This window comes from Xenopus laevis, chromosome 5S (assembly GCF_017654675.1).
Source record: "Xenopus laevis strain J_2021 chromosome 5S, Xenopus_laevis_v10.1, whole genome shotgun sequence".
NCBI lineage: Eukaryota > Metazoa > Chordata > Amphibia > Anura > Pipidae > Xenopus > Xenopus laevis.
In genome coordinates, this window is record NC_054380.1 from 63,477,508 (window position 1) to 63,489,993 (window position 12,486).

A 12,486-nucleotide genomic window follows, 5' to 3' on the forward strand; every position below is an offset into this window, starting at 1 on the left:
ATTTACATTGTTTTGGGGGGGGCAAAGGTAGAAAAAAGTGCGTTCACCCCATAAAACCATATATTTTTGGAAAGTACACATTCCTGCGAATCCAAATTGGGTATGCATGTCTTTGTACTCCAAAGTACCAAGTCGCAAGCCTTTCCTAAATTTGGCGATAAAAGCAACTGTTTTTACATTTCTGAAAATCGCCTAAAAATATTGCAATTGGCCGCATTTATCTCACCCAATTTCTTACATACAATTGTAAAACACCATAAATATTGATGCCAAGGGTCTACTGAACAGTTTGATGCCCAATATGCATAGATATACCAAGGCAGCTGGCATGTGCGGACCCCAAATAAAAATAGTGAATATGAGTTTTCTCCGCTGCCCATTCGCCTTCTGTGAACATAGACCCTTGACTTCATATTATTTGCCTCAAGACCCTCCTAACAGCAATGACCCCCCAAAACCATACATTTTGGAAAGTACACATTCTGCCGATTCCAACAAAGATAACGACGTCTTTCTACACGAAACTACCAAACTGCAAAGCTTTTCTAAACATATAGGTTTTTACAACATTTCTGAAAATCGCCTAAAAATGTTGCAGTTTGCCGCATTTATCGGACACAATGTTTTACGTACAAAGAAAAATCTCTCTAAATATGGACGTCAGAGGTCTAATAAATAGTTTGATGCCCAATATGTATAGATTTACCAAAGTATGTGTTGTGTATGGACCCCAAATGAAAAACGTAACTATGAATTTTCACGCTAGCCAACTAAGCTGCAGAAAAGAGAACCCTAACTGTACGTTATGTGCCGTAAGACCCCCAAACTGTAAAAAGACCCCCAGAAACCCATATATTTTTGGAAAGCACATATTTTGGCGGATCAAACTAAGTAAAATCTATCTTTCTATACCAAAGCACCAAACAGCAAAACGATACTAAAGATACATAGGGAACAATAATGCAGGGATAAAATTGCAATAAAACCACAAAAATAGCGTAAATCAATGAAATAACAAAATAATTGTTCTGACAGCGTAATTAGTGGCCGAAATCGATTATCCAATAGTCACGCTGCCAAAATAACACGTTTTTAGGCAAAAAAAACAAAAGATAACAGTATAATGAATTCGTAAAAAAAAAAAAAAACACCTGTTTGTGTATACATATTTGTGCACTAATAAAAGTTATCTGAGTGTGCAAATACATGTAAATAAGTGTAAATAAGTGTAAATAACTGTACAAAAGGGACCAAGTGTGCTAAAATTAAAAAAAAAAAATTTAAAAAAATTCCAATCTTTACTAAAATGCATAAATGTACTGTAAGTATGTGTAGGTGCAGGTAAGTGTGTAAAAAAACGTGCACTTACCGTTTTTGGAGCAGGAGAATCGCTGTCTTCTTTGGAGGAGTCCTGGCAGCGTGTCTGCAGAGTTGCTGCGCAGCAGGAAGTGCGTGGGCGGCTCTGCAGGCAGGAAGAAGGTGAGTGTAGTAGCAGACGCTCCATGCGATGCGTCTGCTACTTTGAAGTCGGATCTGCGACAATCGAGTCGCAGATCCGACTTGACAGCCCCCCAGCCTCGTTGCCTAGGGGGCTGTCTTCTCTCCCCACTCTCTGCGGAGGCGGCAAAAGCCGCCGAAGCAGAGAGAGCGCTCAGCTGCTAAAGAACGTACAATGTACGTTCTTGGCAGCCTGAGCATTTGCCTGCCAGCACGTACGCCGTACGTGCTTGGCAGGCAAAGGGTTAAACACCATATTGAAGATTTTACAAAAAAAATTAAAGAGAAAAAAGCCTCATCTTTAGACATTTCTGTTGTCTGCCACTGTTTTCTGCTATTTGCCATTTTTATATTTGCCATTTCTCAAAACACATTGATCTGGTACTTGCATGGTCTTGATAAGTTTTCCTGTCTCCTGCGCTACCCTATGCTATCAATGTGTATTTGTATTTGTACTCTGCCTGGGTGTCATACTCTTTTTAAACAGATTCACGCTTCTGTGCAAATGCAAGCACGCATTATCAGTGCTGTAATATCCACCCAAAGTTTAACGTGCAAGTGAATACATTTCATATATACTTTTACACCAGGTAAGTGCACTGTGTTTATGAAAGGGAAAATTGAATGAAAGGAGATACCCACGCGCCAGCTGGCAGTGTGTCTGGTGGTTGAATATACTCACAAACGTTTAATTGTATTTTTGGCTTGTTAATTTGTAGTTACTCCCGAGATTCCTCCTTGGGACAATAAAGAATAGCATGTGTGGAAACGCTTTATGGTTCTTTAATAGTAAAAATTATTAAACACACAATGTTCCACTTTCAAACGAGTTTTAAAACCAAAACCGACTCTTTCTGCGGCGTGGCTGAGATGCCTGCGGCGTTTCTCAGTCCTCACTGCGCATGTCAGTAGGTGACGAAAGCGGAAGCTATATGGACATGCGCAGTGAGGACTGAGAATGGACACCTCAGCCACGCTGCAGAAAGAGCCGGTTTTCGTTTTAAAACTCGTTATAGAGTGGAACATTGTGAGTTTAATAATTTTTACTATTGAAGAACCATAAAACGTTTCCGCACATGCTATTCTTTATTTTATTGTTTTTGTAACTACAAATTTACAAGCCAAAAATACTATTAAACATTTGTGAGTATATTCAACCACCAGACACACTGCCAGGGTATCTCCTTTCATTCAATTTTCCCTTTCATAAACACAGTGCACTTACCTGGTGTAAAAGTATGTTTGAATTTTTTTCACTTTCACATTAAACTTTGGGTGGATATTACAGCACTGATAATGTGTGTTTGCATTTGCACAGAAGCGTGAATGCTACACTATATATATTTTCTTGTTTCCCCATTTCCTTTTGAGGTACGATCGGTAACACTTTTTGGAACCTTATATGACTTTGGAGGTTGGAGAGAACCTACACGTTACTGAACTCGGAACTACACTTGGTTTGGGTTTTGTGTTTCATACTCTGTCCTGCCCTACTCTGCCTGTGTGTGCCATATTCTGCTTGCCTTATTCTGCCTGTGGGAGGTGAGCCTGGTGGAGGTAGCATTTGGTTGTTAAAGGGTCCCTAAGATGTTTAATTATGTTCTGGGGTTTTCTGTGCTATCCACATGGGTATGAGGAGACATATGGATATTAGAGTATGTCTCAATATGACTTCATAAACTTTTTTTTTAACATATGAATGATGGGTGACATCCCTGTAGTGAGCATTTGGCTTTTTGGAGTGCTACTACCATTAATGTGTTTATGGTCTTAACATTTCTTTTGATAACATGGGCATTGTTTAAAGTGGGGTCAACACTGACTTCTATTATTGGCCATCCACCACAGTGATGAGAAAATGTCCAGCCACCAGAACCATAGAAGTTGGGCAGCTCTGCAGTGGATTTAGTTCAAGCATACAGATTTCAACCAAAAACACACAGCAGTGTATAATGGGGCAAGAATCAGACTGTGTGAACACAATACCACGTGTGAAATTAGCCACATAATTATTCAGTGTTAACAGAGTTTGGGAGAGTGATTTTTGCATATTTGCTTAAATTCTTAGCTCAGGTTTTGATTTCTCATTTAGATTTTGTAAACCTTTTCCATATATGAAGCCAGAATGTGTGGGTAAGGAGATTACACTTAGCTGCTCTTTCTTTTGATGGCAGTCTTCAATCTATCTTTGTCAGTATGTCTCAAATTATTTAAACAGTTAGGCATTTGCCTGCTCTGACAGGTAATTGTTTGGCATCAGATTCATTGCTATTATGGCAATAAACTTGCCAGAGATTTTTTTAACATCTTTGAAGTAGTAAATTGCAATTTAATGTTCATAAACTAAAATCCCTTTATGCATTCCATGTGCGGTAATAAATGTCCACTTATCTGGATGCATATGGTTTTATTTTTTTGTGTCGTTTATATGTCTTACATATACAGATCTCAGGTGAAGGATGGATTTCCATAAAATCTTAATCGCCTGACATACTTCATGGTAAAGGGAGTTTGCTACCTGAGTTAATATTATTTAGATATATTTAGATATATACTAGAGATAGTAAAGAGGCTGGCCATACAGGTGCAGATAGATATCTACAGTATTTGACTGGTAAAAAATACCATTGGACGAGGACCGCATTGGCCTACTGGCCGTCCCAACATTTGAAAAATTAGAAAAGGGGCATCAGTGCCCAGAAATCCGATCCCACTTTAAAGCCACACCCCATATCAAATATCATGATCAAAGGACAGTTTTTTCTGGTATTTACAAGGTCATCTGCCAGAAATAATGTGTATTCATAAAAGAATAGCAATTTGTCATTTTTAGGTGAAATGGGATTACGTATCTGATATGCTCTTAAAATTTTTGAAGGAAAAGGAGAATGTAGTAGGGGGAGATGAAGATGCTGAAAAACATATTACAAGTTGGAAAGGCAAGAAGAACCTCCTCACTCTAGGGGCAAATTGCATAACCGGCAAAAATTCTATAGGACAATGCTAATTCACTAAAGTGCGAAGTTGCGTCCAGGGTGCCAAACCCTGGCGAATTTTCACTATCGTTACTTCGGCAATCAAAGCGAAGATGCGCTAGCGTTGGCTAATTTGCATACGCCGGGAAATTATAACGTTACATGGACGTATATGTTGCAGCAAATACATTACATTACACAATTCCAGGGAACCTTAATAAATAAAATAGAGTTGTTATAATGCCCTACACATGAGCCTACTGTATAGTTTATGTTCCATATGTTAAAAAATGGTGGGGGGAACCCGGTTACCCAAAAAATTTTTTACGTATTTTATGCAGACTTATAAAAATTTTGCACTAAAAATAGAGGAAGTCCTATGCACTCCATTGCACTTCACCTGGTCTGAGCTGGTGAAGGCAAGTCTGGTGAATGAGGTAAAGTTCAGTAAAATCGACATCTAAGTGAATTTGCGGAGTTACATCAGTTCTCCAGAGTGAAAATTCGTCTGGCGTCTGTGAAGCAACACTAGCGAATATCTCCTTCGCTAGTGAAGTGACGCCTGTGCCCCTTAAGAAATCGACGAAGTTCCAAAATGACGTCACGCTAGCGAATTTTCACTTCGCCCTTTAGGGAATCTGCCGTCTCCTGCTTATTCTGCTATTCCCCCAGTAACAAAAAGCTGCTGTGGATACATGTTAGCCCTTTGTGTAAAAGGCTATCTACTGCCACGTGAAAATACACATATTTCAGTGCTATTGAATTGATTTGACCCCTTAAAGTTTAGATTTCATAGCATAATTCAAATTATCATATGGTGCGTTCACTAAGCCTTTGTTTGCATGGTATCTTTTTTTGGGGGGGGTTGTCTTTATTCCTAAAGTTTTTGACACTGACCTCTTAATTGATACACATGCTTACACAGATGCACAGAGAGCATCTATATTGTACATATTTGTATTGTTTGATTGGCAGGGAGCAAAGCTATTCAAAGCAAATGTGCTGGGATAATTGGTGACAGTGTGTGACAGAGAAGTATTATTTTTATCCAATAGAAACTACAGACTGTTCCTTTCAGACACCCGTATAGAACAATACATTTATCTGGGAAGAAATACTTCATTCAGAGTATGCTCTTATGCAACAGCTGTCTTATTGAATTTGTGTACAATACATTGAGGCATATCCCCAGAATATAGCTGGGGAAGCTTAAAACCAACTAGACAAAAACACTTTTAGGGGCATATTTATCAAGAATCGAATTTGTGAGTTGTGTGAGGTGTTTTCTAAGTTGCAGCACACTCCAGGAGTCCAGGATCGCTCAGTTCAGCATGTGTTTAAAATCATCTGTCTTTATTATTGCATTCAATTAAAAAGAACAGCCCAAGGTGTGAGGGGTTTTCTACCTCGGATAAACTTGAATTTTTAATGTTTGCTTGTTTATGGAAAAAATGTCAAAAACTTGTATAAAATAACGACTGGGGAACAACTCTAATGATCGAGTTCATGTCCCGAAAATATAACTCGAATGTGTGAGTTTAGGTGCAAATCGTGGAAAAAATCACATTAAATTTCTGATAAATCTGCCCCATAATGTTTAAATGACCAGAATACATACCTTATTCTTGTAAGGTATCATTAACGAAAATGTTCAGTATAAAAATAAAACTGGATAAAACAATGTTTCCAATAGCCTTTATATATTACATTTTTGGCTAACTAACTATATTAGAAAATGTTTTATTTTGCACAGCATATCTATTTACCCAGTTTTTATTTTTACACTGTTCCTTTAAAACACAATAGAATTGTATGTATTGTAATGATAATTACATGTGGCGTGTCATATATTGTAAGCATTGCGCACTGTGCTAAGTTTTATACTATATAGCAACCTGACAGCAATGTGTCTGGAAGTTACTTTCAAATTTATACACTTATTGTTAAAACCCTGACAGTTTGTGGTTACGTTTCCACATATTCTGCTTGTTTTTTTCCTGCTGATAAATAGTACACTGGCTAAACAGCAGTACAGCACACTGTTAACCTTAAAAAAACTGAATATTTAACCAGGCAGAAGCAAGTGTAACAACTGAGCATCCTAGGCTTGTCAGCAAATTGGCTTTACAAGCCATACAAGTCATTTAATTTAGTATACTTATTTGCTACTGTAGAAATAAAATTTAGATTATAAAGGGGATTATCAGAACCCACTCTAAACACACCCATTTTAGGGTTTCAAAGGCTGAAATCCCTGGGCTAATGACACTTGGAGCATTCAAAACACCCCCTTTGACTACCTGTTATTGCTCATAATGTTATTTTGTGAATAGCACCCTGGCTGGTGGAAAAGGATGGCTGGCATGCTCTAGACCTCAAATACTGTGTTATCCGTCAATAATATGTCCACCATCTGTGCAAAAGAATTGTACTCTAATTTTAATGTAGTGCACGTGAAAGTAAATAAATGTTCATGTGTAAAATTTTATTTTTACAGTGATGCTGATTTCTGATAGACTTGTATGACTATGCCCTGTTAAGACGTGTTAGGTCTACTGACAATGAATTCCCAGCCCAAAATAATACGCCATTTCTATCATGCTTCAGTAGAACAATATGGCCTTTAATTCAGCTATTACTCTGCTCATTGCTTTCATGGCAGAATGCTCCCCTCACACTTTTACAATGTCAGTGGCATGTAATGGGAAAGCTTGATATTTCAAGTCATAGCCTTAGGGGTTTCCATTTCCTGGCAAAGAGCGAGAATGAAAGTGAACAGGGGGTCTTGGTTCCCATTCTTTTTATCCATTCAGTTGGTATACATAAAACAGGGTTTGTCTGCGGCCTTTTGTAGTTTTTAATAATTTGTGTGTCTAATAAATGTGGTTGGCTGGTACAAGGATTAATGAAGTGACTGCTGTTCATGGTCAGCAAAGATCAGATTTATTCTCATTTTTGTAAGATGCTTTTTAAGAAGAAAGAAGATAGCATGTTTTCTACTGGATAAAGTTAACAAGTAGTAAAGATCTATTGCCCTGATAGTAAGTGTTAGGTTACACAATATATTTTTGTAGCATGTTTCTAGCACACGGGCAGATTCGGGGAGATTTAGTCACCTGGCGACTAATCGTCTCTTCTGCGGGGCGACAATCTCTCCGAACTGCCTTCCCCCTGCCTTCTGCCTGGTATAATGAGAAAACGCCAGTGCCAATGCACTCGTGCCGCTTCGATTTCCAAAGTCGCCCGTAGATTACCGAAGTCGCCCGTAGTTGCCTCACGAGGAATAAATGCGAGCAGCTGTTTCACTTACTCTGTTTAAAGGAACAGTAACACCAAAAAATTAAAGTTTTTAAAGTAATTCAAATAAAATGTAGTGTTGCTATGTATTGGTAAAAGTTATGTGTTTGCTTTAGAAAGACTGCTATAGTATATAAATTGGTTACTGTGTGGCCATGGGGGCAGCAATTCAAGCTAAAAAATTAATATTTATAATCTAATTTTTTGGTTTTACTGTTCCTTTAATAATTCCAACACTCTCTTCATCTGTGATTCCCAACCAGTAGCTCGTGAGCAACAAGTTGCTCACCAACCCCTCGGTTGTTGCTCATATTGGCCTCAAAGCAGGTGCCTGTTTTTGAATTCCAGGCTTGGAGGCAAGTGTTTGTTGCATAAAAAACAGTTGAACTGCCAGACATACCCTCCTGTAAGCTGCCAGCGACATAGGAATTGACAAATATCCAATCACATCCCTTTTTGACACCCCAGGAAGCTTGTGTTGCTTCCCAACTCTTTTTACATTTGAATGTGGCTTACAGGTAAAAAAAGATTATGTTCCCCTGCTCTAGATGTACCGTGTCCATATTCCCCAAAAGTTGTCTCAGATAGAAAGAGATGTAGGTGTATTAAAGTATTTGGTTATACACTCTAGGCTCATTTTATGGGATTGGAATTTAGCATTAAAGAAATGAAAGGCCAGAGATCAAACAACAGAAAAAAATGTGAAGAGGTGGAAGCTAAGCATCTTCCAACTTTTGGGTTGACATAATCTGCAGCATATTATTGTTTTAAAAAGATATAAAGACCACATACATTTTCCTTTCAACAAATTATGGATGATAATTAAATCTTCCTTATATTTTACAGTAGAAATCAATTTATTCACTATTTATAGAGATAAAGAGGCCCTTTGTATTGTAGGAGATATTATGAAATTTTGCAAGATGTCAGTATGATTGTATAAAGAAGAATAAATATAGTAATTTGGACCATTTTGTTTCAAGACACTATAAACACAGGGTGACAACAAGTTCTGTAATAAAAAAAATCAGGCACAAATGTGAGCACAACTGGGAAAATACATGCATTCATACAGAACAGTCTTCAGCTGTCAGGGATTTAGGGAGGTGTAGTTCTATCACATCTGTAGGGGCACAGGTTGGACATGAGCATTGTAGAAGCTTTACACATCAAAGAATTACTGCTGAGTTTTTTTCCAATTCTTTTTTTTTTTTTTTTTTTTTTTAAAGAATAGCACGATTTCTTGGAAAACAGCTTGATTCATTTAGCAAAGTCAAAACGTGACATGCAGAAGACACAGTTTTCAAGAAGCATTGTAGGTGATGCTGTGTAGCATATGGTGTATGTTTGCTGTGTAATAATCATCATATAACCTTTATAATACAACCCATTCTTAATTTAGAAGTTAATAATTTTCTATGGGCCAAGTTTTACTTTTAAAAGATTTGAAAAGAACATAAGGGTAATTAACAAACCCAGTGCAGTCTGCAACGTTTGGATACAAACCAATTTCTACCCATAATGCAGCATTTTCTTCCTGAATTCCAGAGTAATGTTGGACCTGCAAGAAGTTAAATTAATGCATATGTGTGCGTGCAAATCAGATGAAAGTTAACAGAGGCTAACAATTGCATGCTCAGCCTATTGACATAACCCGTTGTGGGAAGCCTGGAACTACTGCCATGTTCAGGTGCACTTGACAGTCTTCATTGATTTACCCACCATCTCTTTTCTGTTAGAGAATTGCACTGTAGAGAATTGTAATCCTGAGTTGGTACTGATGGAAATCATGTGACATGTGTGTGTACTACATTTTGTGTGTCTGCTTTGGACTGGTTTCACAGAAATGTTCTTGTTTTTAAGCATTATAAAATGTCATAGTCTATATATGTATAGAAGCATTTTTGGATGGTTCTCTTATGTTTACAGTTCTTGCAAAGGATAATTGGAATTGTATTCCAACCACTATCAGGGTAAATAGATTATTGTAGTGGGTGGATCTGGAAACTCCAACAGTGTGTTCATCATTTTTTGGCACTGCTTTACCACATGGAAGACTAACACCCACAACGGAATATGACCAAAGAGCTTTAGCTGGAAGGCTAAACTAAAATAGGAGAAAATAAAAGGGCAAAGTATGTTTTTCAGCCTGAATAATTACTTTTGAGGGAGTGTGATTCTGGACTGAAGTTGTGCAATGACTTTCTGATAATATATCAGCCAAATGACAACTCAACATGAAATCTGTAATGTATGATACTAGATTTCTAATTTTCCACATGACCATGGCTTATAACACTGACTTTTCCTGTTGTATACAAACGTATGTTTGTTTATGTATGTGCAGACAAACTTGCACTATTGGTTCTGACAGACTCCTTAGTGGAGACATAGGGGCAAATTTACCACCGAAGTTGCGCCAGCATTGGCTTCGCCAGGTGTAGATTCGTCAGGGCTGCACAAATTCACGAAGATCCGAAGTTGCGCACAAGTTACCGATTCATTTGCGAAGTTGCGCTAGCGATGTTACGATCAGCGGTTCGAAGTCACGCTAGCGATGGCAAATTGCATACGGCATGCAGTTAAAGTAAAATGGCCGTATAAGCAGCAGCAAACACATTACACTACACAAGGCCAGGCAACCTTAATAAATATTTTCTAATGCCCTACACATGTGCCCACAGTAGTTTAGGGACTTAGAAAAAATTTTTTTGGACCAATCCCTATCTACTCTATTGCACTTCGCCTGGTCTGGTGGCGAAGTAAAATCTGGCGCAAGCCTAGTTACGTCCCTTCGCCAGAGCGCAACTTCGACTGTCGTAATGGTGTGAAGTAGCGCTAGAGTAGGTCCACTTCGCTAGCGAATTTACACCAGCACCTGTTAATAAATCAGCCCCTTAGGGGGATATGTAATAAAATTCTCAAAGAGCAAAACATTACAAATACAAATTTGCCTGCATTTGTCGCAATGTAATATTCTTCATTATGTTTTTATTGCATTGCAAATTTTAATTGCACATTGCGTACCTTTAACACCTGCTCTGGAGTTTCGTGAAATATTTTGTTGCAAAACATGGTATGCGATTGCAAAATTGTATTACATACACTTTGAACATTGCAAACTCTGAACATTTATTCGCATTGCAAATGAATTGCAAAATATTTTTGCTGGCTGGCTAAACAGTGCAATATGCATAAGCGGTGGAGCATGCTTTATGTGTTTAATTTCTAAGCTAAAAGAAATCCCCCGCACCAGTTCTGACTCTTAAAACAATGTCGCAGAAGCCAGCTCTCCTTCAACCGAGTCTAATTTCCAAATGCCTTGTATGCTTCGTTAACTTCTGCTACACTGTTTCAGTAGTCACAAAAACGTTAAAATATTTACTTAGAATAACTTTATGTAAAAGTATTGAAGGACAGCTAATTTTCCATTGTTACATCAGTGTCTAATAACATGTAGCCTGATAGTTTCCTATCAATATTAGGATCAATTTGCCTTAACTTTTCACTGAGCACTCACAGACATGCTGAGGACATTAAGGGTAAACCTGCCTTAAACTTAATTTGTACTTTGGCATTGGAATATTGAGATTTTTAGTTCACATTGTTTTTCTAATTTTTGCAGAGTTTGAATTATATTTTTTGTACAGCTTGTTGGTTTGGCTTTGCATGTATCAAAGAACATGTGGCCTCTACATTTCTAGTACAATTCATAGCTAGAACTGGGAAGATTATTAATTTTACATAAGAACACTCATATTTAAAAAAATCAATGCAGTTATTATTCATTTATAAGTCGTATAGTGAGCCAAAGGAAAAGCTATATTCTGTATTTTGGCTGTAATATTACAAGTGTGACAGCGGTGTGTCTAATACCACTTCCCAGGAGGTGTGACAGTAGTCTTGTTCTTTTATCTGTAGGACAGAGCTAAGAAGAGTTTGCAGCACAATGCAAGACCCTCCTGAATGGTCTAGACTTGACAAATCTGTGAGACATTGGTGGAGGGGTTGTGATGTGTGAGTGCACTAATGATGTCATAAATCACAAAGCACTGCTTAACACCCCAATTAGGCCTATCAGTCGGGACTGCAAAACTGCTGCAATGCGACTGAGATGTTAAAGGACCAGTAACATCAAAAAATGAAATTGTTTTAAAGTAATAAAAATATAATGCAGTGTTGCCCTGCCCTAGTAAAACTGCTGTGTTTGCTTCAGAAACACTACTATTGTTTATATAAATAAGCTGCTGTGTAGCAATGGGGCAGCCATTCAAAGGAGAAAAAGCTCAAGTTACACAGCAGATAAGCTCTGTAGAACATAATGTTATCTGTTATCCATTATTTAACCTGTGCCATAGAGCAATTTTAAGGACTGAAGCAACTGTGTGATTGTTGTGCTTGGTGCATGCCGCCTCATATATTCCTTAGTGTTGGTTTCTCACCCACACTCAACTATTGGTGCTTCAAGAAAATAGCTAATCTACTGTATGTCCGATGAACCATGCAAAGCAACAGCCATATACCAGCAGCCAGGTATTTGTTGAATGAACACTAAAGTATGTGATTTTTTGCCCCTGTTGCTACACTTATGTTTATTGCTGAAATCTCTCATTTTTATCTTACAGGGACACTAAAAGAAGCAATGTGGTGAAATCAAGTTACCATAGCTTAGAGAAATATTGGTAAGTCTGTGGTTACTTTACACGTTTAAAGTTCA

The 12,486-nt window shown here is 37.8% G+C and overlaps 1 protein-coding gene across 1 annotated transcript in view; it reads left to right on the forward strand.

The window, feature by feature from the left end:
• Positions 1-12,486, forward strand: part of fyn.S (FYN proto-oncogene, Src family tyrosine kinase S homeolog) — a gene marked incomplete at its 5' end in the record, with an annotated part of 114,451 nt that overhangs the window by 28,139 nt on the left and 73,826 nt on the right. Inside the window, 1 exon segment of the mRNA NM_001086651.1 lies at positions 12,395-12,451.